The sequence below is a fragment of the Aquarana catesbeiana genome, linkage group LG07 (assembly GCF_042186555.1).
Source record: "Aquarana catesbeiana isolate 2022-GZ linkage group LG07, ASM4218655v1, whole genome shotgun sequence".
NCBI lineage: Eukaryota > Metazoa > Chordata > Amphibia > Anura > Ranidae > Aquarana > Aquarana catesbeiana.
Genome location: NC_133330.1, coordinates 6,519,481 through 6,546,127, shown reverse-complemented (window position 1 = coordinate 6,546,127; position 26,647 = coordinate 6,519,481). Strand labels below are relative to the sequence as shown.

Sequence of the window (26,647 nt, the reverse complement as noted above, 5' to 3'; positions counted from 1 at the left end):
CTTGTAAAGAGCCATATTTAATTATTCACAGGGACAGGGTGGTGTTGCGTCCTCACCCGTCCTTTCTTCCTAAGGTAGTGTCAGGGTTTCATCTAAGTTCCAAGTTCTGCAAAGGAAAAGTCATTGCACTCGCTTGATGTAGTTAGAGCAGTCAAAGTCTATCTGAAAGCGACAGCTCAGATACGGAAATCTGATGTTTTGTTTGTGCTCCTAGAAGGTCCCAGGAAGGGGCAGGCAGCGTTGAAGTCTACTATTTCTAAGTGGATTTGTCAAGTTATTATCGAGGCTTATGGTTTGAAAAGGAGGGTTGCACCCTTTCACGTTAGATCGCACTCCACCAGCGCAGTAAGTGCTTCCTGGGCAGTGCATCACCAAGCATCCATGACTCAGATCTGCAAGGCTGCAACTTGGGCTTCGGCCCATACATTCACTAGATTCTATCAGGTGGATGTAAAAGGGGACGAGGATGCCGCCTTTGGGCGCAGTGTGCTGCGGGCAGCAGTATAGGTCCTCATGTCTGATGGCGGCCTGTGTTTTCTGTGTCTCCCTCCCCTCAGATGGCATTGCTTTGGGACATCCCACATAGTAATTACTAAGGCTGCTCTGTGTCCCGTGATGTACGATAAAGAAAATAGGATTTTTATAACAGCTTACCTGTAAAATCCTTTTTCTTGGAGTACATCACGGGACACAGAGGTCCCTCCCCTCTTGTTGGGAGATATGTATATTGCTTTGCTTCAAAAACTGAGGTACTCCCGGTATGGGAGGGGTTATATAGGGAGGCAACTTCCTGTCTTGGGTGTGCCGGTGTCCATCACCTGAAGGTGGCCTATAACCCACATAGTAATTACTATGGCTGCTCTGTGTCCCGTGATGTACTCCAAGAAAAGGATTTTACAGGTAAACTGTTATAAAAATCCTATTTTCTTCTTCTCATTACAGTTGTCAATTTACTAGTGTTTCTCAGTACATTTAATGCTGCACTTAGTTTGCTGCCCCCGGGTATGTCCTCTTGGTTCTGCAGGTGTATCCATCCACCCAATGTTTCATTCCTGGTGTGAGGTTTTCTGTTGTTGTGAGACTGCCCATGGGAAACCCTTGCTATGTGATGAGCCTGATTTAACTGTCACAATGTGAGTTGCCATTTGTCTTTTCCCCACAATAAGCCTGTTAATATACTACACTCAGATTGTGCCCTGCTGTTCTTCTTATCTGTTTTCATAGAGATACTTCAGTCCCTTCAGAGGTGCTGCATCTGGAGCATTGAGATCAGCAGGAAGTTACCCTGAATGCTCCAGTTGAACTCTATTAACTTTTTGTTTTTCTGTATAGACATTTATATACACACAATACTTATTGTTCCATATACCCCATTACTACAGGAGAGGAGCCGGTACAACTGTGCCAGGCTGAAGGGGAGGCCAGAGGAAGGATTATAAAAAAATGTTGTCTGGATTGCGAATTTAAATGATAAAGTAGTAAGCATGGGTCTAATAATATAGAAGACACTTACTCTTGTTTAAGCCAGGCCTTTTCCTGTAGCATCGGTCCTCATCCTTTGCACATGTTTGCAATTGAAGGCTACATCCTTTTCTATAATCACAGGATCCCTTATAGCACTGCAGAGCCTCACCTAGAAGACGATATATAGAGATTAGCAACACACAGACAGGGAGCCTCTAACCTCTTCTACTGACAACACACTGCCTCTCATCCACTGACATCCCAAGCCCCGCCCAGGACTATAGAACACCTCCACCTAATGATACCCGAAGGAGAGAACTTGTAAACGCATTGTCCTCATCAGAGAAAAATGTGTTTTGCCGGGGGGGGGTGTACCCCATAGCAAGCTACCTTCCCCACACTGGGGGCATATGGCCAGGTATGATTGGGGGGAGACATTCACCACCTCTCTTTCCTAGCTATCCAGTCTGCATGAGTCTGGTGTGGATCTTTGAAGGAGACCCCACTCTTTTTGCCATGATTTTTGTGTGGGGCTTCCCCACTAAAATCCATACCAGGCCAAGGAGGAACCCCATGCCAAATTTTTCCTTTTTTCTCATCTATGATACGGGTCTGGTATGGAGGAATGCAATCTGTCATTTTGCCAGCAATTTAACCCCTTGACCTCCGGAAGGTTTTACCCCCTTCATGAATAGGGCATGTTTTGCTATTCAGCACTGCGCTACTTGCTAGCTGGTAATTGCTCGGTCATGCAACACTGATCCCAAATTAAATTTATATCATTATTCACCCAAATAAAGCTTTCTTTTGGTGATATTTGATCACCACCGTTTTTTTTTTTTTGTTGAGATAAAAACAAAAAAAGAATGAACATTTAAAAAAAATATATATATATTTTCTTATCTCTCTTAGAAAACATCCAATAGATTTAAATTTCTTCATAGATTTAGGCCAAAATGTATTTTGCTACACGTCTTTGGTAAAAAAAAAATCACAATAAGTGTATATTGAGTGGTTTGTGTGAAAGTTATATCGTCTATAAACTATGGGATACAGTGCCTTAAAAAAAGTATTCATACCCCTTGAAATTGTCTCTCTAGATGTGCAAAGCTGGTAGAGACATCCCCCAAAAAAGACTCGCAGCTGTAATTGCAGAGAAAGGGGGTTCTACAAAGTATTGACTTAGGGGGGCGCCATACAAATGCCCCCCCACACTTTTCACATATTTATTTGTAAACAATGTTGAAAACCATTTATCATTTTCCCTCCACTTCACAATTATGAGCCACTTTGTGTTGGTCTATCACATAAAATCCCAATAAAATACATTTACGTTTTTGGTTGTAACATGACAAAATGTGGAAAATTTAAACGGGTAAGAATACTTTTTCAAGGCACTGTATATACTGGAATTTACACAGTTATAAAGTAGGGATGGGCCGAACATCCCCCTGTTGGGTTCGCAGCAGAACATGCGAACAGGCAAAAAATGTGTTTGAACACGCAAACAACAGTAAAGTCTATGGGACACGAATGTGAAAAATCAAAAGTGCTAATTTTAAGGGTTAATATAGAAGTTACTGTATCAATGCAAAAAAGTTTAAAAAATTGCCTTTTTTCTGGAGCAGTGATTTTACTAATGCTTAAAGTGAAAGAAAAAGTGAAATATTCCTTTGAATTTTGTACCTGGGGGGTGTCTATAGTAGTATGCCTGTAAAGTGGCGCATGTTTCCCGTGTTTACAACAGTCCGAGAGCAAAATGATATTTCTAAAGGAAAAAAAAAGTCATTTAAAAGTACTAGCGGTAGCGCCGACTATAATGAATTGTTGGGTCTCTGCAATACTCATAAAAGTAATTGAAAAAAACAGCTTGGGATTCCCCCACAGTGTATTACCAGGCCCTTTGTGTCTGGTATGAACCCTTTCATGACTAAGCCTATTTTTGAAATTTGGTGTTTACAAGTTAAAATCCGTATTTTTTGCTAGAAAATTACTTAGAACCCCCAAACATTATATATATTTTTTTAGAAGAGAGTCTAGAGAATAAAATGGTGATTGTTGCAATATTTTTTATCACACGGTATTTGTGCAGCGGTGTTTTAAACGCAAATTTTTGGAAAAGTGACACTTTCATGAATTTTAAAAAATCCAAACAGTAAAGTTACCCCAATTTTTTTGTATAATGTGAAAGATGATGTTACGCCGAGTAAATAGATACCAAACATGTCACCCTTTATAATTGCACGCACTCGTGGAATGGCGACTAACTACGGTACCTATGAATTTCCATAGGCGACGCTTTAAAAAATTTTTACGGTTACCAGGTTTGAGCTACAGAGGAGGTCTAGGGCTAGAATTATTGCTCTCGCTCTGACGATCGCGGCGATACCTCACATGTGTGGTTTGAACACCGTTTACATATGCGGGCGCGACTTCCGTATGCGTTTTCTTCGCTGCGCGAACTCGCGGGGACGGGGGCGCTTTAAAAAAAAATTTTTTTTTTTATTTATTTATTTTATTTATTTTTGTACTTTTATAAATTGTGTTTAAAAAATTGTTTTTTTTTTTTACTTTTATTGCTGTCACAAGCAATGTAAACATCCCTTGTGACAGTAATAGGTGGTGACAGGTACTCTTTATGGAGGGATGGGGGGGTCTAAAAGACCCCCCATCCCTCCTTTACACTTCAAAGTATTCAGATCGCCGAAAACGGCGATTCTGAATACTGTATACTTTTTTAAATTCGGCGCCATTGGCAGCCGAGTAAATGGGAAGTGACGTCATGACGTCGCTTCCGCGTTTACAATTAGAAGGCTGGAACGAAGCCGCTCACAGCTTCGTTCCAGCCCGCCCCCAGCCGCCGGAGATTCCCGATTGGACACCGGGCCTCCCGATCGCACGGGAGGCCCGGTAACAGCGGCGGGAGGCGGCGGGAGGGGGGGGATGTCCCCTCCCGCTCCCCCGGTATAACAGCCGAGCGGCTTTTAGCCGCATCGGTTGTTATACTCGGGTAGCCGATCGCCCGCTGAAAACAACGGTACCGGGATGATGCCTGCAGCTGCGGGCATCATCCCGGTATAACCCCGGAAAGCCGAGTACGCATATGTGCGTTCGGTCGGCGGGAAGGGGTTAAGGGGAACCCCGAACCAAAATTAAAAAAAAAATGCGTGGGGGTCCCCCCAAATTCCATACCAGGCTCTTCAGGTCTGGTATGGATTTTAAGGGGAACCCCGCGCCAAAAAGAAAAAAATGGCGCGGGAGTCCCTCTAAAAATCCATATCAGACCCTTATCTGAGCACGCAACCTGACAGGTCGCATGTTAAAAAAGACAAGAGACGGTTTTTGACAATTCCTTTATTAATGTTTTCTTCTTACCCCACTTCTTCTTCCATCTTCTTCTGGTCTTCGTTCGGTTTTCTTTGTTCTTCCCCGGCTTCTTTCTCTTCTTCCTCCAATCCTCTGCTTCTTCCTTCAGTCTTCTCGTCCGCATCTTCCTCCAGCGTCTTCTTCCCCGCTTCGTTCTCCAGATGATCCGCATCCATGGGAGGTTCCCGCTGTGTGACGCTTTTGTTCTTCTGACAGTTCTTATATAACTGAGGGTGGGGCAACCCGGTGACCCCGCCCCCCTCTGAGGCATGGGGACTTCACAGGGACTTCCCTATGGCTTTCCCTGTGATGTCAGAGGGGGGCAGGGTCACTCGCTTACGTAATGGGTGACCTCACCCCCTCTGACACCACGGAGAAAACCATAGGGGGGTCCCCGTGAAGTCCCCGTGTGTCAGAGGGGGCGGGGTCACCGGGTGGTCACCTCAGTTACATAAGAACTGTCAGAAGAACAGAAGCGTCACACAGCGGGAACCTCCCATGGATGTGGATTGTCCAAAGAAGGAAGCGGGGAAGAGGAATCCAGAGGAAGATGCATATGAGAAGACTGAAGGAAGAAGCAGAGGATTGGAGGAAGAAGAGGAAGAAGCGGGGGAAGAACGAGACCCTGCCCCCCTCTGACGCACGGGGACTTGCCTATGGTTTTCCCCGTGGTGTCAGAGGGGGGCGGGGTCCTCTGACATCACGGGGAAAGCCATAGGGAAGTCCCCGTGAAGTCCCTGTGCATCAGAGGGGGGCGGGGTCACCGGGTGGCCCACCCTCAGTTATATTAGAATTGTCAGAAGAACAGAAGCGTCACACAGTGGGAACATCCCATGGATGCGGATCGTCCGGAGAACGAAGCGGGGAAGAAGACGCCGGAGGAAGATGCGGACGAGAAGACCGAAGGAAGAAGCAGGGGATCGGAGGAAGAAGAGGAAGAAGTGGGGGAAGAACAAGATAGAGGAAGAAAACTGAATGACGACCAGAAGAAGATGGAAGAAGAAGCGGGGAAAGAAGAAGACATTAATAAAGGAATTGTCAAAAACCGTCTCTTGTCTTTTTTAACATTTTTGACACTTTTTTTGTGAAATGGTAGGGGTACATTTGTACCCCATTACCATTTCGCACAGGGGTGGGGCTGTGATCTGGGGGTCCCCTTGTTAAAGGGGGCTTCCAGATTCCGATAAGCCCCCCGCCCTCAGACCCCCACAACCACCGGGCAAGGGTTGTGGGGATGAGGCCCTTGTCTCCATCAACATGGGGACATCCTCCCCATGTTGAGGGCTTGTGGCCTGGTACGGTTCAGGAGTGGGGGGCGCTCTCTCGTAACTCCCTCTTTTTCTGCAGCCTGCCAGGTTGCGTGCTCGGATAAGGGTCTGGTATGGATTGTTAGGGGGACCCCCACGCCATTTTTTTTTTTATTTTGGTTCGGGGTTCCCCTTAGTATTCATACCAGACCCAAAAGGCCCGGTAATGCACTGTGGGGGAATCCCAAGCCGTTTCTTTCAATGACTTTTATGAGTATAGCAGAGATTCATTCATTATATTCATTATATATATTCAAATTCATATGCTTTGAGTCATTGTCATGATGATAGATGAAGTTCCTGTTCATGTTTAGCTTTCTATCAGAAGCCTGAAGGTTTTGTGCCAATATTGACTGGAATTTGGAACTGTTCATAATTCCCTCTACCTTGACTAAGGCCCCTTGTTCCAGCTGAAGAAAAACAGCCCCAAAGCATGATACCGCCACCACCATGCTTCACGGTGGGTATGGTGTTCTTTTGGTGATGTGCAATGTTGTTTTTGTGCCAAACATATCTTTTGGAAATATAGCCAAAAATTTCAACCTTGGTTTCATCAGAACATAACACATTTTCCAACATGCTTTGGGAGACTTCAGATGTGTTTTTGCAAAATTTAGCCGGGCTTGGATGTTTTTCTTCGTAAGAAAAGGCTTCTGTCTTGCCACTCTACCCCATAGCCCAGACATATGAAGAATACGGGAGATTGTTGTCACATGTACCACACAGCCAGTACTTGCCAGATATTCCTGCAGCTCCTTTTAATGTTGCTGTAGGCCTCTTGGTAGCTTCCCTGACCAGTTTTCTTCTCATCAATTTTGAAGGGACGTCCAGTTCTTGGTAATGTCACTGTTGTGCCATATTTTTCTCCACTTGATGATGACCGTCTTCACTGTGTTCCATGGTATATCTAATGCCTTGGAACTTATTTTATACCCTTCTCCTGACTGATACCTTCTAACAATGAGATCCCTCTGATGATTTGGAAGCTCTCTGCATACCATGGCTTTTGCTGTAGGATACGACTAAGAAAATGTCAGGAAAGACCTACTAGAACAGCTGAACTTTATTTGGGGTTAATCAGAGGCACTTCAAATGATGGCCGGTGTGTACTGACTCCTATTTAACATGGGTTTGAATGTGATTGCTTAATTCTGAACACATCTACATCCCCAGTTATAAGAGGGTGTGCACACTTATGCAACCACGTTATTACATTTTATAAAATTTTTACTCCCCCCTTAAAAGATTTCAGTTTGTTTTTCAATTGAGTTGTACAGTTTATAGGTCACGTTAAACGTGGAAAAAGTTCTGAAATGATTTATGTTCGTCTCATTTTTTTTTTTACATCACAGAAACCTGACATTTTAATAGGGGTGTGTAGACTTTTTATAACCACTGTATAATGTTTGGGGGGTCCTAAGTAATTTTCTAACAAAAAATACTGATTTTAACTTGTAAACAACAAGTGTCAGAAAAGGGTTTAGTCATGATCTACTTGTGATGGATGAATAGCGGTATTCCTATCCAAAACATTTCTTGGATTCCCTCCCTCAACCAATGAGGTCAGCAGAGAATTTGCTACTGATGGAGAAATTATGTACGGAGACAGAAAAAAGTGGGGGGATTTCGGTAATATATAAAATTCTAATAGAAGGGATCTGGATGGGAAAGCCGACACACATCAATAAGTGGGAGGAGGAATTAGGGTCACAGGTGAATGAATTGGAAATGAGGAAAATAATGAGAGGTTTTTGCAACGTCACAGGATAGTAATATGATAGAAATCAGTTTTAAAAGTTTAGCACGGTGGTATATAACTCCAGATAGGGCCCACAAGAAGACCCGTGGGAGTGTCTATTCCATCGGACAAAAACATTGGTTATCCATTATACAAAAACCCTGGTCCCCTCACTCCTGAACACAGCCAAAAGTCTAATTCCTAAATATTGGCAAGACCCTGAGAGCCCCACGCTGAGGAGTTGGAGTAATAGAGTAGATGATAGCTATAACTTGGAGTATCTGAGATTTAGTGGGGAAGAGGGTGGGATTTGAGAGAAAATGGAAGGACTGGCATATTTTTAAGCATACAATGAAGTTTGCAGAAATGTTGGGAGCCTGACTGGTTTAAGAGTCAGGATGGTCAGATTTAAGCAACATAAGACAAAATGAAAAAAAAAAAAGTTGGATCCAGAGCAGGGGAGGGGAGGGGAGGGGGGGGGGGGCAGAAGGAGGAGAGGGATGGGGTTTTATTTTTGCTGTAGAGAAAAAGGAATTTGCGTGATGGAAAGTAGATTAATTAATTGTATTGAATTTTTGTATTGGATATAAAGAAAATAATAATAAAAGATATTGAAAAAAAAAAGAAAAATATTTAGTCTTTAAGTGGTTAAACTGCCCTCATCTACAGACAGAAGTTAATTCCTTTGATCTTTAAAAGAACAAAATGTTACAATTATTCTCTTTATCTCGCCTGAGCGATGTTGTAATAAACTTGGCAGGATATCTGCTATTTTCTAACAAAAAATACTGATTTTAACTTGTAAACAACAAGTGTCAGAAAAGGGTTTAGTCATGATCTACTTGTGATGGATGAATAGCGGTATTCCTATCCAAAACATTTCTTGGATTCCCTCCCTCAACCAATGAGGTCAGCAGAGAATTTGCTACTGATGGAGAAATTATGTACGGAGACAGAAAAAAGTGGGGGGATTTCGGTAATATATAAAATTCTAATAGAAGGGATCTGGATGGGAAAGCCGACACACATCAATAAGTGGGAGGAGGAATTAGGGTCACAGGTGAATGAATTGGAAATGAGGAAAATAATGAGAGGTTTTTGCAACGTCACAGGATAGTAATATGATAGAAATCAGTTTTAAAAGTTTAGCACGGTGGTATATAACTCCAGATAGGGCCCACAAGAAGACCCGTGGGAGTGTCTATTCCATCGGACAAAAACATTGGTTATCCATTATACAAAAACCCTGGTCCCCTCACTCCTGAACACAGCCAAAAGTCTAATTCCTAAATATTGGCAAGACCCTGAGAGCCCCACGCTGAGGAGTTGGAGTAATAGAGTAGATGATAGCTATAACTTGGAGTATCTGAGATTTAGTGGGGAAGAGGGTGGGATTTGAGAGAAAATGGAAGGACTGGCATATTTTTAAGCATACAATGAAGTTTGCAGAAATGTTGGGAGCCTGACTGGTTTAAGAGTCAGGATGGTCAGATTTAAGCAACATAAGACAAAATGAAAAAAAAAAAAGTTGGATCCAGAGCAGGGGAGGGGAGGGGAGGGGGGGGGGGGGCAGAAGGAGGAGAGGGATGGGGTTTTATTTTTGCTGTAGAGAAAAAGGAATTTGCGTGATGGAAAGTAGATTAATTAATTGTATTGAATTTTTGTATTGGATATAAAGAAAATAATAATAAAAGATATTGAAAAAAAAAAGAAAAATATTTAGTCTTTAAGTGGTTAAACTGCCCTCATCTACAGACAGAAGTTAATTCCTTTGATCTTTAAAAGAACAAAATGTTACAATTATTCTCTTTATCTCGCCTGAGCGATGTTGTAATAAACTTGGCAGGATATCTGCTTTTTTCTTTTTGACAGCTGTCGGCTTGAGCAGAGAACTCTCTGCACTGAATCAGGAATATGCTGTGTTAAGATTGTGAGGGGGGGGGGGTAGAATCTCGATTCTTTAACGATTAATCGTTCATCTCTACACAGTTATAGACGCTATACTGTAATGATGGTGATCAGTAAAATAGAGTGTGACTATGATAGTGTGGTGGGTGATCTGCCACTAACAGACATTATCTGGGAGGGTCACTAACTGACACTGACATCGATAGTGACACTAATAGGCATGTGCATTCCGTTTCGTTCCGAATCGAAATTCGGACGAATTATTCATTATTCGGAAATTCGGATAGAAGAGAATAATAAAAAAAAAAATTATATATATATATATATATATATATATATATATATATATATATATATATATAATTTTTTTCTAAAAAAAAAGGAAAACATTTTTCTAAAAAAAACAATAAGATAGAATATAAAATAATAAAGCAATAGAATATATATATATATATATATATATATATATATATATATATATATATATATATAATTTTTTTTTTATTATTCTCTTCTATTTTTTTTTCATGCTTTTCTTTTCTATTATTTTATATTCTTTAATAGTCTTTTCAATTCAAATTCAAATTCATTCTATACGAAATTCGAATTTTGGAAGATGGCTTCTGAAAGTGGAATTTCGTATAGAATGAATTCGAATTTGAACAGAAAAGATTAGAATAGAAAATAATAGACTAGACAAACAATAGAACAGAACAGAATAAAATATAATATATATATTTTATTCTATTCTGTTCTATTTTTTTTTCTAGTCTTTTCTCTTCTACTCTATTCTAATTGTTTCTATTCAAATTCATTTTATAAGAAATTCAAATTTTGGAAGATGGTTATATATATATATTTATTTTTATTTTTATTTTTTTTCTTTCTATGCTGGTCTATTGTTTTTCTATTATTTTCTATTTTATTCTAATCTTTTCTATTTGAATGCGAATTCATTCTATACGAAATTTGAATTTCTGAAAATGGTTATACAGAAACAGAATGAAATCGAATTCTAATAGAAAAGACTAGAACAGAAAAACAATAGAACAGAATAGAAAAAAAATATATAAAACCATCTTCCAAAATTGGAATTTGGTACAGAATGAATTCAAGTAGAAAAGATTAGAATAGAACAGAAAATAACATAAAAGAATAGCATAGAAAAACAATAGAACAGAATAGAAAAAAATATAAAATATTCTATTCTAATCTTTTCTATTTTATATATATATATAATATTTCTTTCTATTCTGTTCTACTGTTCTATTGTTTTTCTATTCTATTCTTTTCTATTAGAATTTGATTTCATTCTATTTCTATATAACCATTTTCCGAAATTCGAATTTTGTATAGAATGAATTTGAATTCAAATAGAAAAGATTAAAATATAATAGAAAATAATAGAAAAACAATAGAACAGAATAGAAAAAATATAATAATAAAAATATATATATACCATCTTCCGAAATTCAAATTTCGTATAAAATGAATTTGAATAGAAAAGATTAGAATAGAGTAGAAAGAATATACTAGAAAAACAATAGAACAGAATAGAATAAGATATAATATATATATATTATATTTTATTCTGTTCTGTTCTATTGTTTTTCTAGTCTATTCTTTTCTATTATTTTCTATTCAAATTCGAATTCATTCTATACGAAATTTGAATTTCAGAAGCCATCTTCCGAAATTCAAATTTCGTATAGAATGAATTCAAATTCGAATAGAAAAGTTTAGAACAGAATAAAAAAGAATAGCATAGAAAAACAATGAAACAGAATAGAAAAAAATATAATATATATATATAATATTTTTTATTCTCTTCTGTTCTATTGTTTTTCTAGTCCGTTCTATTTCTATTATTTTCTATTCTAATCTTTTCTATTCAAATTCGAATTCATTCTATACAAAATTCTAATTTTAGAAGCCATCTTCCGAAATTCGAATTTCGCATAGAATAAACTCAGATTCGAATAGAAAAGCTTAGAATAGAATAGAAAAGAATAGCATAGAAAAACAATGGAACAGAATAGAAAAAAAATATAATATATATATAACCATCTTCCGAAATTGGAATTTGGTACAGAATTAATTCGAATTCGAATAGAAAAGATTAGAATACAATATATTATATTTTTTCTATTCTGTTCTATTGTTTTTCTATGCTATTCTTTTATATTTTCTATTCTATCCTAATCTTTTCTATTGGAATTCGATTTCATTCTATACGAATTTCAAATTTCGCAAAATGGTTATATATAGTTTACTTTTTCAAATTCAGTTAATGTTTTTTTCGAATGTGGTAGAATTTTTTCGAATTTGACAGTTTTTTTCGAATGTGGTAGAATTTTTTCGAATTTGATAGTTTTTTTCGAATACGGTCAAATTTTTTCGAATGCGGTCGAATTTTTTCTCGAATTCGAATACGAAACGAAACAAATTCCGAAAACGAATGTAACGAATGCAACAAATTTAACTAAATGAATTTAGTTAAATAACGAATCGAAACGAAACTAAACGAAACAAAATTTTTCATCCTGCACATGTCTAGACACTAATACAGTGATCAGTGCTAATACTGTATACTGTCACTGTACTAATGACACTGGGTTGGAAGGAGGTAACATCTAGCGGCAATCAATGGGTTAACTATGTGCCTAACACTGTGTAATGTGAGCTGCTTTTCACTTCTTCCCGGCAGGAGCTTCAATATAAAGTAACAAATATTCAGCAGAAGAAATTGGAATGAAAACAAAGTCAGTGTGCTGCTAGTATAGATGTTGGACTATGGACAATGCATTGTTATACACTGGACTCTAGGATAGTAAGACAAAATGTATAATATGGAAATGTTCTTACTTACCATGGATGAAGAGGAGCCCCAGGATTAGGAGAGTGATCACAGCTTTCATCATGATGTTCTGCAAGCTCTGCTATGAACTGTGTAGTGGCCCCGGGTCCCTATATTTATAGGACTGGGGGGCGGAGCTATGTCACTGCTGGTCACATTTCAGAACTTGTTTTTCTTTTTTTTGCGCAGGTCCTGTTGGTAATATTTGATCAATATTGCTAATCAGAATGTGTTCACTTCCTGAGACAGTACAATGATTCCTCTGTAGTAAGGGAAGCATGGAGAAGGTACTGGTCATTATTCCAGAAGGAATGTTCTGTATTCTGGAACATGGTTGTGTTTAAGTGTTTCCATTCCAGAACAGGTGAGGTTAGGAAAATCACAACGTGTATTAGAGGAGTGCACAGTGTATGACAAGAGGAAATATGTGTAGGAGAGAAGTGCAGAAGATATGAGAGTGGGCAGTATATACAGGAGAGAAGTGTGGGGGTATGACAGTGGGCAGTATATACAGGAGAGGAGTGTGGAGGGTATGACAGTGGGCAGTATATAGAGGAGAGGAGTGTGGAGGGTATGGCAGTGGGCAGTATATACAGGAGAGAAGTGTGGAGGTATGACAGTGGGAAGTATGTACAGGAGAGGAGTGTGGGAGTATGACAGTGGGCATACTTCTCACTGTCATACCCTTTCCTTCTTTCTCTCCTGTACATACTGCCCACAGTTATGCCCTCCACACTCCTCTCCTGTACATATTACCCATTGCTATACCCTCCACACCCCTCTACTGTATATACTGCCCACTGCCATACCCTCCGCACTCCTCTCCTTTGCATACTGCCTGCTCTCATACCCTAAACACTCCTCTCCTGTACATGCTGCCCACTTTCATACCCTCCACACTCCTCTCCAGTACATACTGTCCACTATCATACCCTCCACACTCCTATCCTGTACATAAAGCCTATTGTTATATCCTCCACACTCTGCTCCTGTACATACTGTCCACTGTCATACCCTCCAAACTCCTCTCCTGTACATACTGCTCACTTTCATACCCTCCAAACTCCTCTCCTGTACATACTATCCACTTCAATACCCTCCACACTCCTCTCCTGTACATACTGTCACTGTCATACCCTCAACACTCCTCTCTCCTACATACTGCCCTTTTTCATACCCTTCACACTCCTCTCCTGTACATACTGCCCACTGTCATACCCTCCACACCCTTCTCCTATACTTATTGGCCACTGTCATACCTTCCACACTCCTCTACTGTACATACTGCCCACTGCCATACCCTCCACACTCCTCTCCTGTACATACTGCCCACTGTCATACCCTCCACACTCCTCTCCTGTACATACTGCCCACTGTCATACCCTCCACACTCCTCTCCTGTACATACTGCCCTCTGTCATATCCTCCACACTCCTCTCCTGTACATACTGCCCACTGTCATACCCTCCACACTCCCCTCCTGTACATATTGCCCACTGTCATACCCTCCACACTTCTTTCTTGTACATACTGCCCATTGTCATTCTTTCCACACTCCTCTCCTGTACATACTGCCCACTTTCATACCCTCCACATTCCTCTCCTTAACATACTGTCCACTGTCCTACCTCTCAAATTCCACTACAGTAGATACCACCCACTGTCATACCCTCCACACTCCTCTCCTGTACACACTGCCCACTGTCATACCCTCCACACTCCTCTCTTGTGCAAACTGCCCACTGCTATACCTTCCACACTCCTCTTCTTTAAATATTGCCCACTGTCATACCATCCACACTCCTCTCCTGTACATATGGTCCACTATCATACCTTCCACATTCCTCTCCTGTACTTATTGCCCATTGCCATACCTTCCACACTCCCCTGCTGTATATACTGTCCACTGTCATACCCTCCACACTCCTCTCCAATACATTTTGCCCACTGTCATATCCCCCACACTCCTCTCCTATACATACTGCCCAGATCCTCAAGAGCAGGACGGAGTGAGCCCAGCAATCCTGTCTTCTCTCCAGCAGCTTAAAGGACTCCAGGGAGAAGAGCCAGTCTGCACCTCTCCCCAGCGGCGGGTATGTTCTACAAGAGAGTCAGAAGTTAGTTGGGTAAATAATGCTCTGTTTCGGACAATTTGTTTAGGGTACTGTGTGCTTATGGGCATTGGGGGAGAGGCTCTTTCACTTGGGACAGTAATATTTATGAACAATATCCCTCATAAAATTTATGAGATAAATAATTTCACTTTTCACACAGCTGGAATATTGTAGAAGTATCTCATAGACCATTGCTAGATAGTTTGCGGTGAGGATGGGGTTATTATGTGTCCCATTGTTCTATTGTTTGTCTGCCTCGGGCGCAAACTGTTATGGGATGTTCTGTACATGTTTATGTGGATTCGCTTACGAGTTCATAAAATCCATTGTTGATTTTGGCAAAATCATCTTAGTCTACTAAAATCTAATGTGTTTAGTTAAATAATGCATTATTAAGCATTTCTCTAGAATTTCAAAACTCATTATACACTTCTGGAGTAAGGAAACACTCCAAATATCATGTTATTATGTATGGCTTGAAAAACAACACAGACACAGATTTAGCCGTTAGATAAAGTCTTTTCTCTGTAAAACCAAGTTTTGTTAAGTCACATCTTTTTTAAGTCACATCTTCATTCCTTGCTATAAGTGTATGCTTCTTTTCTGTTGTTGAGAACAAGTAGCCCAAAACCCATCCACACACTGCACAGTCAATTAACCACTTACCCACTGGGCACTTAAACCCCTTCCTAACCAGACCAATTTTGAATAACAATTACTCAGTCATGCAACACTGTACCCATATGACATTTTTGGCCTTTTTTTCACACAAATAGAGCTTTCTTTTGGTGGTATTTAATCACTGCTGGTTTATTTATTTTTTTGCGCTATAAAAGAAAAAAGACTGAAAATTCTGTAAAAAAATGAATTTTTCTTAGCTTCTGTTATAAAATTTTGCATATGTAGTCATTTTCTTCATAAATTTTGGCAAACATTTATACTGCTACATATCTTTGGTAAAAATAACCCAAATCGGTGTATATTATTTGGTCTGTGCAAAAGTTTTAGAGTTCACAAGCTATGGTGCCAATCTCTGAAAATTGATCACACCTGAAGTACTGATGGCCTTTCTAATTTCTTGAGACCCTAACAAGCCAGGAAAGTATAAATAACCCCCAAATGACCCCTTTTTGGAAAGAAGACATTCCAACATATTTAGTAAGAGGCATGGTGAGTTTTTTGAAGTTGTAATTTTTTCAAACAATTCTTTGCAAAATCAACATTTTTTTTAATTTTATTTTTTTCACATAATTGTCATATTAGCAGGTTATTTCTCACACACAGCATATGCATAACACAAATTACACCCCAAAAGACATTCAACTACTCCTCCTGAGTATGGCAATACCACATGTGTGAGACCTTTACACAGCATTACCACATACAGAGGCCCAACATGCAGGGAGCACCATCAGGCGTTCTAGGAGCATAAATTCTCTTGCACTTTTGAAGGCCCTGGAGCACCAGGACAATGGAAACACCCCAAAAATAATTCCTTTTGGAAAGAAAACACCCCATCATATAATCTATGAGGCATAATAAGTCTTTTGAACATGTCATTTTTTTCTGCAAGTTTTTGGAAAATGTGGAAAGAAAATGAAAACACATTTATTTTTTTTACACAAAGTTGTCCATTTATACAATATTTCTAACACATAGCATGTACATACCAAAAATTACACCCAAAAAAAGATGATCCTACTCCTCCTGAGTATGGCGATACCACATATGGGAGACTTTTCTACAGCCTGGCCACATACAGAGGCCCAACATGCAGGGAGCACCGTCAGGTGTTCTAGGGGCATACATTTCAAAACTAATTTTCCTACCTATTACACTTTTGTGAGGCACTGTAGTGGCATGGATGTGGCATGGATGAGAACTGATGTGGCATGGATGAGCATGAATGGGGATGGATGAGCCGTGAATGGGGATGGCTGAGCATGGTTGAGCCATGAATGTGGATGGCTGAGTATGGATGGGATGACTGAACATGAATGAGTATGGCTTGGTATGGCTGGGTATAGTTGAGTATGGCTGAGTATGGATGAAATGGCTGAGTATGGCTGGGTAGGGCTGGATATGGCTGAGTATGGATGGGATGGCTGAGTACAGCTGGGTACGGCTTAGTATGGCTGAATATGACTGGGTATGGCTGGGTATGGCTGGGTATGGCTGGGTATGGCTGAGTATGGATGGGTATGGCTGAGTATGGATGGGTATGGCTGGGTATGGCTGGATATTGCTGAGTATAGCTGGGTATTTGTAGGTATTGCTGGGTATGTCTGGGTATGGCTGAGTATCGCTGGGTATTGCTGAGTATTGCTGGGTATGGCCGAGTATGGCTGGGTCCAGCTGAGTATGGCTGGGTCTGGCTGAGTATGGCTGGGTCCGGCTGAGTATGGCTGGGTACGGCTGAGTATGGCTGGGTATGGCTGAGTACGACTGGGTATGGCAGGGTAAGGCTGGGTATTGCTGAGTAAGGATGAGCTGTCTGTTCGGGTCGAACATGAGTTCGACTCGAACATTGGCTGTTTGCCCGTTCGCCGAATAGCGAACAATTTGGGGTGTTTGCGGCAAATTCGAAAGCCACGGAACACCCTTTAAAAGTCTGGGAGAAAACAAAATTGCTAATTTTAAAGGTTAATATGCAAGCTATTAACAAAAAAAGGGTTTGGGGACCTGGGTCCTGCCCCAGAGGACATGTATCAATGCAAAAAAAAAGTTTTAAAAACGGCCGTTTTTTCGGGAGCAGTGATTTTAAAAATGCTTAAAGTGAAACAATAAAAGTGAAATATTCCTTTAAATTTCGTACCTGGGGGTTTTCTATAGTATGCCTGTAAAGTGGCGCATGTTTCCCGTGTTTAATACAGTCCAAGAACAAAATGACATTTCTAAAGGAAAAGAAAGTAATTTAAAAGTACTAGTGGTAGCGCCAGCAACTATAATGAATTGTTGGGTCTCTGCAATACTCATAAAAGTAATTGAAAGAAACTGCCTTGGATTCCCCCACAGTACATTACCAGGCCCTTCAGGTCTGATATGGATATTAAGGGGAACCCCGCGCCAAAATTAAAAAAAAATGGCGTGGGGGTCCCCCTCAAAATCCATACCAGACCCTTCACGGGGACTTCCCTATGGCTTTCCCCGTGATGTCAGAGGGGGCGGGGTCACCCGGTTACGTAACGGGTGACCCCGCCCCCTCTGACACCACAGGGAAAACCACAGGGAATCCCTGTGAAGTCCCCGTGCGTCAGAGGGGGGCAGGGTCACTGGATGGCCCAGCCCTCAGTTATATAAGAACTGTCAGAAGAACAGAAGCGTCACACAGCGGGAACCTCCCATGGATGCGGATCGTCCAGAAAACGGAAGCGGGGAAGAAGAAGCTGGAGGAAAATAAGGACGAGTAGACCGAAAGAAGAAGCAGAGGATCGGAGGAAGAAGCAGAGGAAGAAGCAGGGAAAAACAAGATGGAGGAAGAAAAACGAATGAAGACCAAAAGAAGATGGAAGAAGAAGCGGGGAAAGAAGAATACATTAATAAAGGAATTGTCAAAAACCGTCTCTTGTCTTTTTTAACATTTTTGCCACTTTTTTTGTGAAATGGTAGGGGTACATTTGTACCCTATTACCATTTCACACAGGGGGGCTGGGATCTGGGTGTCCCCTTGTTAAAGGGGGCTTCCAGATTCCGATAAGCCCCCCCGCCCGCAGACCCCCACAACCACCGGGCAAGGGTTGTGGGGATGAGGCCCTTGTCCCCATCAACATGGGGACATCCTCCCCATGTTGAGGGCATGTGGCCTGGTACGGTTCAGGAAGGGGGGTGCTCTCTCGTCTCCCCCTCTTTTTCTGCGGCCTGCCAGGTTGCGTGCTCGGATTAAGGTCTGGTATGGATTTTTAGGCGGACCCCCACGCCATTTTTTTTACTTTTGGCGCGGGGTTCCCCTTAATATCCATACCAGACCTGAAGGACCTGGTATGGAATTTGGGGGGACCCCCATGCATTTTTTAAAAAAATTTTGGTTCGGGGTTCCCCTTAATATTCATACCAGACCCAAAGGGCCTGGTAATACACTGTGGGGGAATCCCAAGCTGTTTTTTTCAATTACTTTTATGAGTATTGCAGAGACCCGACAATTCATTATAGCTGCTGGCGCTACCGCTAGTACTTTTAAATGATTCGTTCAGAAATTTCATTTTGCTCTCGGACTGTTATAAACACAGTAAACATGCGCTACTTTACAGGCATACTATAAACACCCCCCAGGTACGGAATTTAAAGGAATATGTCACTTTTATTGTTTCACTTTAAGCATTATTAAAATCACTGCTCCCGAAAAAATGGCCATTTTAAAAACTTTTTTTTGCATTGATACATGTCCCCTGGGGTAGGACCCAGGTCCCAAAACACTTTTTATGACAATAACTTGCATATTAATCTGTAAAATTAGCACTTTTGATTTTTCACGTTCGTGTCCCATAGACTTTAATGGTGTTCGTGTGTTCAAACAAACATTTTGCCTTTTTACATGTTCTGCTGCGAACCGAACAGGGGGGTGTTCGGCCCATCCCTATTTCTGAGTATTGCTGGGTATGGCTGGGCATGGCTGAGTATTGCTGGGTATGGCTGAGTATGGCTGGGTATTGCCGGGTATGGCTGGGTATTGCCGGGTATGGCTGGGTATGGCTGGGCATGGCTGAGTATTGCTGGGTATGGCTGAGTATGGCTGGGTATTGCCGGGTATGGCTGGGTATGGCTGAGTATGGGTGGGTATTGCCGGGTATGGCTGAGTATGGGTGGGTATTGCCAGGTATGGCTGAGTATGGGTGGGTATTGCCAGGTATGGCTGGGTATGGCTGAGTATGGCTGGGTATGGCTGAGTATGGCTGGGTATGGCTGGGTATGGCTGAGTATAGCTGGGTATTGCTGGGTATGGCTGAGTATGGATTGAGGGTGGATGGGATAGCTGAGCATGGATGGATGGATGAGTATTGCTGAGTGTGGATGGCTGAGCAGTAATGGATGGATGAGTATTGCTGAGTATGGATGACTGAGCATGCATGGATAGATGAGTATTGCTGAGATGGCTGAGCATGGATGGATGGATGAGTATTGCTGAGATGGCTGAGCATGGATGGATGGATGAGGCTGCAATGGGCACAGAGCAGCGCTGTGGGCACTACAGATCCAGCCCACATTGCTGCTGCACCCGATCTCTCTTCTCCCTGCTCACGCTGTACTGATCGGTACAGAGAGGGGAGAGAGGAACCAGACAAGATGCTGGTTTGTTTACAAGTGATCGTTCCATCATTTGATGAAGCAATCACATGGTAAACAGCCACTGTCTGCGGCCATTTACTGTGATGCGCCCGGTCCTGAGTTCCCGGCAGTCACGGATACTCCCTTGTGCACACCCCAGAGGGCGCACAGGAGCGCAATTCTGGTCTACGTCATAGTACGCCCACCCAGGGCCCCCTATTGGCCCCAGGCCCTCGGGCAGTGCCCAAGTGCCGATGGGTCAGTCCACCACTGCTACCAGTACATTAAACATGTACCCACAGCAGCAACCACAGATGAACCACGTAGCTATAGGGAGAAAGACTCCCCCATGACAGAAAGTGAGTCCAAAATGAATGATCTGCTCTACTGGTGTATCTTTGTTATTTTTCCACATTATTTGTATCTCATGTAAAACTATTCCCATAATATGTTGGACCTGTGGTCTCGTCGGCTGCATGGAGGCAAGTGTTAAAAGAATCTTTGGACGGGGACAGAGAGGGACGCAGTGCGATGGGGACAGAGAGGGATGCAGTGTGACGGGGACAGAGAGGGATGCTGGGGACAGAGAGGGATGCAGTTTGACACAGGGGGACACTGTGGTGGGAGCACACAGTGGGACACTGTGGGGGGAAGAGCACACATGGGGACACAGTGGGGGGGAGTGCACACAGGGGGATGCCGGGATCAGAGAGGGATGCAGTTCGATGAGGACTGATAGGGATGCCAAAGACAGAGAGGGACGCATTGCGATGAGGACAGAGAGGGACGCAGCGCGATGAGGACAGAGAGGGATGCCGGGGACAGGGAGGGATACAGTAAGGCGAGGACAGAGAGGGACGCAGTGTGACGAGGACAGAGAGGGACACAGTGCGATTAGAACAAAGAGGAACACTGGGGACAGAGAGGGCAGCAGTGTGACAGAGACAGAGAGGGACGCAGGGGACAGAGAGGGACGCAGTGCAATGAGGACAGAGAGGAACGCCGGGGACAGAGAGAATCTCAGTACGACGGGACAGAGAGGGATGCAGTGCGACAGGGACAGAGAGGGACGCCAGGGGCAGAGAGGGACGCAGTGCGATGTGGACAGAGAGGGACGCAGTGCGACGGGAACAGAAAGGGATGCCAGGGACAGAGAGGGACGCAGTGTGACACGGGGGGAGAATACAGGGGGAAACTGTGGTGGGGAGAGCACACAGGGGGAGCTGTGGAGGGGAGCACACAGGGGGACACTGTGAGGGGTGAGAACACACAGTGGGACACTGTAAGGGGGGGAACGCCGTGGGGGGAAGGACCAGGAGAGTATCATGGGGCTTGCCGGGGACAGAGAGGGATGCAGTAAGGCGAGGACAGAGAGGGACGCAGTGTGACGAGGACAGAGAGGGACGCAGTGCGATGAGGACAGAGAGGATTGCTGGGGACAGAGAGGGCAGCAGTGTGACAGGGACAAAGAGGGACGCCAGGGACAGAGAGGGACAAAGTGTGATGAGGACAGAGAGGAATGTCGGAGACAGAGAGAATCGCAGTACGACGGGACAGAGAGAGACACCAGGGGCAGAGAGGGACGCAGTGCGATGTGGACAGAGAGGGACACAGTGCAACGGGGACAGAGAGGGATGCCAGGGCCAGAGAGGGATGCAGTGTGACACAGGGGGACACTGTGGTGGGAGCACACAGGGGGACACTGTGGGGGGAAGAGCACACATGGGGACACTTTGGGGGGAGTGCACACAGGGGGACACTGTGAGGGGGAGAGCACACAGGGGGACACTGTGAGGGGGAAGCACACAGGGGGACACTGCGGGGGGGAGAGCACACAGAGGGACACTGTGGGGGGGGAGAACACAGGGGGACACTGTGAGGGGGAGAGCACACAGGGGGACACTGAGGGGGGAGAGCACACAGGGGGACACTGTGGGGGGGGAACACAGGGGGACACTGTGAGGGAGAGAGCACACAGGGGGACACTGTTGCGGGGAGAGCACACGGGGACACTGTGGAGGGGAGCACACAGGGGGACACTGTTGGGGGGAGAGCACACAGGGGGACACTGTGAAGGGGGAACGCCATGGGGGGAGGACCAGGAGAGTATCATGGGGCTTGCAGTCCTTCTTAGGCCCGGGCCCCCTACATTTGTACTGCAGCCCATCCCCCCATGGCCTCACCCAATGCCTGTAATAATACTGCTCCAGTGCGCTGCTCTCCACCGGCCCCTCCTCTCTTCTCGTCTGTCCCAGGTGATGTCATATACATTTACACCTGTGGTGGATGGGAGGGAAGGAGGGGCTGGCGGGGAGCAACACTCTGTGAATGGTATTATTACAGCCGCTTCAACTGGTAGACTGGTGTTACAGAGCCTCTCATGGGTCCCCCTGTTGGCCCCAGGCCCTCGGGCAGTGCCCGAGTGCCCGATGGGTCAGTCCACCCCTGCTACCAGTACATTAAACATGTACCCACAGCAGCAACCACAGCAGCAGCAGAAAAACCACCCAGCTCCAGGGAGGAAGACTCCCTCATGACAGAAAGTGACTGTGAGATTAAGTCCAAAATTAATGATCTGTGATGAGCCATTTTTATTATTCTTTTACACTACAGTCAAATATCAAATGGATAGGAGATGAATGATCATAGGGTTATCTGCCCTACTGGTGTATCTTTGTATTTTTTCACTTTATTTGTATCTCATGTAAAACTATTCCCATAAGATGTTGGAACAGACACCATGTGTGGTCTCGTCTGGTGCATGGAGGCAAGTGTTAAAATAATCTTTGATAAAGCAAGATCAATAGTGAATGTCTTTAAGTTTTCCATTCTATTGCAACACTGAAGAGATTGGAGCATTTTGGCCCTACTCGTTAAAATAACTATCCCACACGCTGGTCAAGTAAAATTACTAGTACATTCAACATGATCGAAAGACTCGTCAAGCTGAAAGTTGGTCTGCCAAATCGCAAACAACATGGGATGGGATACAGCTTGCTCCCTAGTTAAATGGAAAAAGCTCACATCATTGCATGACCTACTGCTGCCTTTTGCAGAGCGGAACATACTAAAACCCTCCAGAGTGACACCATGTCCCTGACCTATTTGACTGATGAAATGTTCTCACCTTTGCTTTCAGCAGCTGCTTGTTTTTATGTCAATTCTGCTGTCTGTGAAAACCCTTTTTGATGTGGTGGATGAGAATATCAGGAACTGCTTAAGAAGGCAGAGGAGTATGCCCGTACCGTAAGAAAATATACATTGCCCCACTTACAAGATCACAGGAAGTGGAAGCTGCACCATCCACATCTAAACAGGCAGTCTTTCGGTTTCTTTCAAAATGCAGCAGAAGACCCAGGCAGAGCATCTCCCCAGACAGGCAGCATAGAGCAGCAGATCAGTCTGACTGATAATCCGGTGCACACAATCCATTTTGCTATGGCCTTCTCACTGGCCTCATGATGGGCCTGTTGTTCCTTAGAGTCAATTTTGTATTTTTAAACAGAGCAGTTCAAATATTTTGCTGTGGTGGTGCACTGGCTTGACTTGGCCCATCATTGGAGGTTTTATGTATCTGTGGAGTTGAATTAGGGGGGAAAATCAAGTTATTCTGATTTTACTTTCTCTCCCACCCCACACAGTCAGCTCTAAGTTGTCTCTCTATAATATACTACATGTATGGCTCTTCCCAGGGCCTGCCTTAGGCCTTTAGGTGCCCTGTGCCATGCGTAAATGATTGACAGTTCCCCTCCCAGTGACCACATCCTTCTATATATATTTTGGTGAGATACTTCAATTCTGGGAAAGCAGCTGAGGGATATTGTGAAATCATGCCTGTAATGCTGCAGAGTGCTCTGGGCGGTAATCTCAGACAGGTCTGAGAGATGACCTGTAACGCACAGTGCCCTGGATTCCAGTGGTCAGAGGAGGCCTGTAATGCTGCACAGTGCTGGATGGTGGTTGTCTGAGGGATGGCCTGTAATGCACAGTGCCCTGGATGCTACTTCCAGTGCACAGAGGAGGCCTGTAATGCACACACAGTGCTCTGAATGGACGGTGGTCTGAGGGGGGCCTACACACTGTACACACTCACAGTCTGCTCTGCTCTGGGCGCCTGGCGGTCGCCTTGTGAGTCAGGACATACTCAGTCTCATTGAGACTCAGGAGGCCTTGCTGGCCAGTAATGCACAGTGCTGCTCTCTCTGGTCTCTGGCAGTCGTCAAGGTGCACACAGTCAAACTTGCTTGCTTAGGGTACTGTGTGGGTACGTGCATTGGGGGACTGGTACTATGGACTAACTGCAGAGTCAACCTGTCTGGGGTCTTCTTCATGTGTGAGTCTCCTGCCCAAAAAGAAGAGATATGTGACAGGAGTCAGTTTGGGCGGGGGGCCTGTGGAACCCAGCTTACCTAAGAGAGGTCAGGAAACTCCTTCTCAGCTCCCCACACCCCTCTTATGTGCAAGTGACCTTGTATCTATTAGGGGTACAGGGTGACCGAGAAAATTATGGCCAGCTACTTAATTGACGCTGAAACATTGGAGAGGCTCTTTCACTTCACTATTTTTGAACAATATGTTTCATCAAATATATGAAGATAAATAATTTCACTTTTCACACAGCTGGAATATTGTCGAAGCATCTCATAGACCATTGCTAGATAGTTTGAGGTGGGGGTGGGGTTATTATGTGTTTATTGTTAGGTGGCTGTATACATTGTTCTATTGTTTCTGTTTGCCTTGGGCACAAACTGTTATGGGATGTTCTGTACATGTTTATGTGCATTAGCTTACGAGTTCATGAAATCCGGTGTTAATTTTGGCAAAATCATTTTCGTTGACTAAAACCTAATGTGTTTAGTTAAATAATGCATTATTTAAGCATTTCTTTTCATTTGATTTTATTAAAGTTTAACATTGTAAATTACAACAGTAGCATTGCATGGAATATTAGGCAACAGAAGTATAGCTTATTAACTTATAGTACACCTGTGGGTATCTCTTTTATTTGGAGGGCACACGCATCCTACCATGCAATGTGGATGCCACTAACCCTTGCAGAGGATAGGCACAGATTAGCTGTAAAATGTTATCAAAAATATATTTATTGCCTGTGTTAAGCAAGCTACTATAAAAGTAACAATGAAAAAGAATAAAGTAAAAAGAAAAACAAATAATACTGTACCAGAACACGGGATTGCTCATTAAGTAATTGTTTATAAGAATTCTCGTAATAGAGTTAGTCACTATCTAGGAATCTTGTAGTCCATGGTGACCATTGCGTATCAAAGGCTTTTACGTTATTAGATTGAATTGCAAAGTATCTCTTATAGGAGTGTTGAATTTTAACCCTTTGTATTACTTCATCAGTATTGGGGGTTAAAGTAGATTTCCATTTTGCTGTTATTGTTAATCGAGCAGTGATGAGTATATGGATTATTGTGCTTCTAAACTGGGTTGGTACATTGTTAATAGAGAGGTTTAGTAGAGCTAAATGAAACAATGGAGAAAACACATATACGAGAGCACCCAAGGCTGCACAGCCCAAAAGTGTAGTACAAAAAAAACTAAACAAAAATTCCCCAGGGGGATTTTTAGGCAGCAATACATTAAATATTATTACAACAATAAAGTAAATCAAGTTCAGAATGAATTCGAATATGCAACAAGTTTATTGTAAAATACAGACTCTGGTTCACGTGTAACAAACATCAGCAAAAAACATCACCTATGGCCAAAAGGGCCCCCAGATGAATAGCGTATCATAAAATTGATATCCACATGAATACCCCGATGCATTTCAACTCATTGGTCTTCTTCAGGGGGATTTAGATTCTAGGGAAATATATCACAGTTAGAGTTTAAACTTGAAACCTTAGTTCAATATGTAAAACATTTGCACAGCATTTTCCGTTAATAAATAACTGTATTACATTGTATCTGGGCGGCACAGTGGTGTAGTGGGTAGCACTCTCGCATAGCAGTAAGAAGGGTCACTGGTTCGAATCCCGACCACGACACTACCTGCCTGGAGTTTGCATGTTCTCCCTGTGTCTGCGTGGGTTTCCTCTGGTTACTCCGGTTTCCTCCCACACTCCAAAGACATGCTGGTAGGTTAATTGGATCCTGTCTAAATTGTCCCTAGTATGTATGAATGTGAGTTAGGGACCTTAGATTGTAAGCTCCTTGAGGGTGTAGGGACTGAAGTGAATGTATAATGTATATGTAAAGCTCTGCGTAAATTGATGGCGCTATATAAGTACCTGAAATAAATAAATAAAATAAATAAATCTATGGAGGTATATTTACCATTGAGTGGATGATATGGTGGAGATGCACCGCACGAACCAGATTGTTTAAAAGCATGAAGACTCAGAGATCCCAGAGACCACACATATCCCTCCGTGCCCCACAGGTGCATCTGCAGTCCATCGGACTTACAAGGGGCCACACACTTGGACGGGTGAGAGGACGGGGGGCGAGGCACCTGCCATTGTATATGAAAGGACTTTGTTAGGAACCTTAATAGTAAATATTCTAAAAGTACTGTATCTAGTGCCATACGGCAATAGCCGATTAGCCCTCACTGAGGTAGTTTTTGTATATATGTATATATATTATTAATTGGACCTAT

At 42.9% G+C, this 26,647-nt stretch overlaps 1 long non-coding RNA gene across 1 annotated transcript in view; it reads right to left on the bottom strand.

The window, feature by feature from the left end:
- Window positions 1-12,803, bottom strand: part of LOC141102347 (uncharacterized) — a 47,366-nt gene extending 34,563 nt beyond the window's left edge. The window contains exons 1-2 of the long non-coding RNA XR_012235085.1: window positions 12,653-12,803; window positions 1,514-1,633 (exon numbers count right to left, since the gene is read on the bottom strand). This is a non-coding gene — a long non-coding RNA (uncharacterized lncRNA). The remainder of the gene's footprint in view (window positions 1-1,513; window positions 1,634-12,652) is intronic.
- Window positions 12,804-26,647: the final 13,844 nt, after the last annotated feature.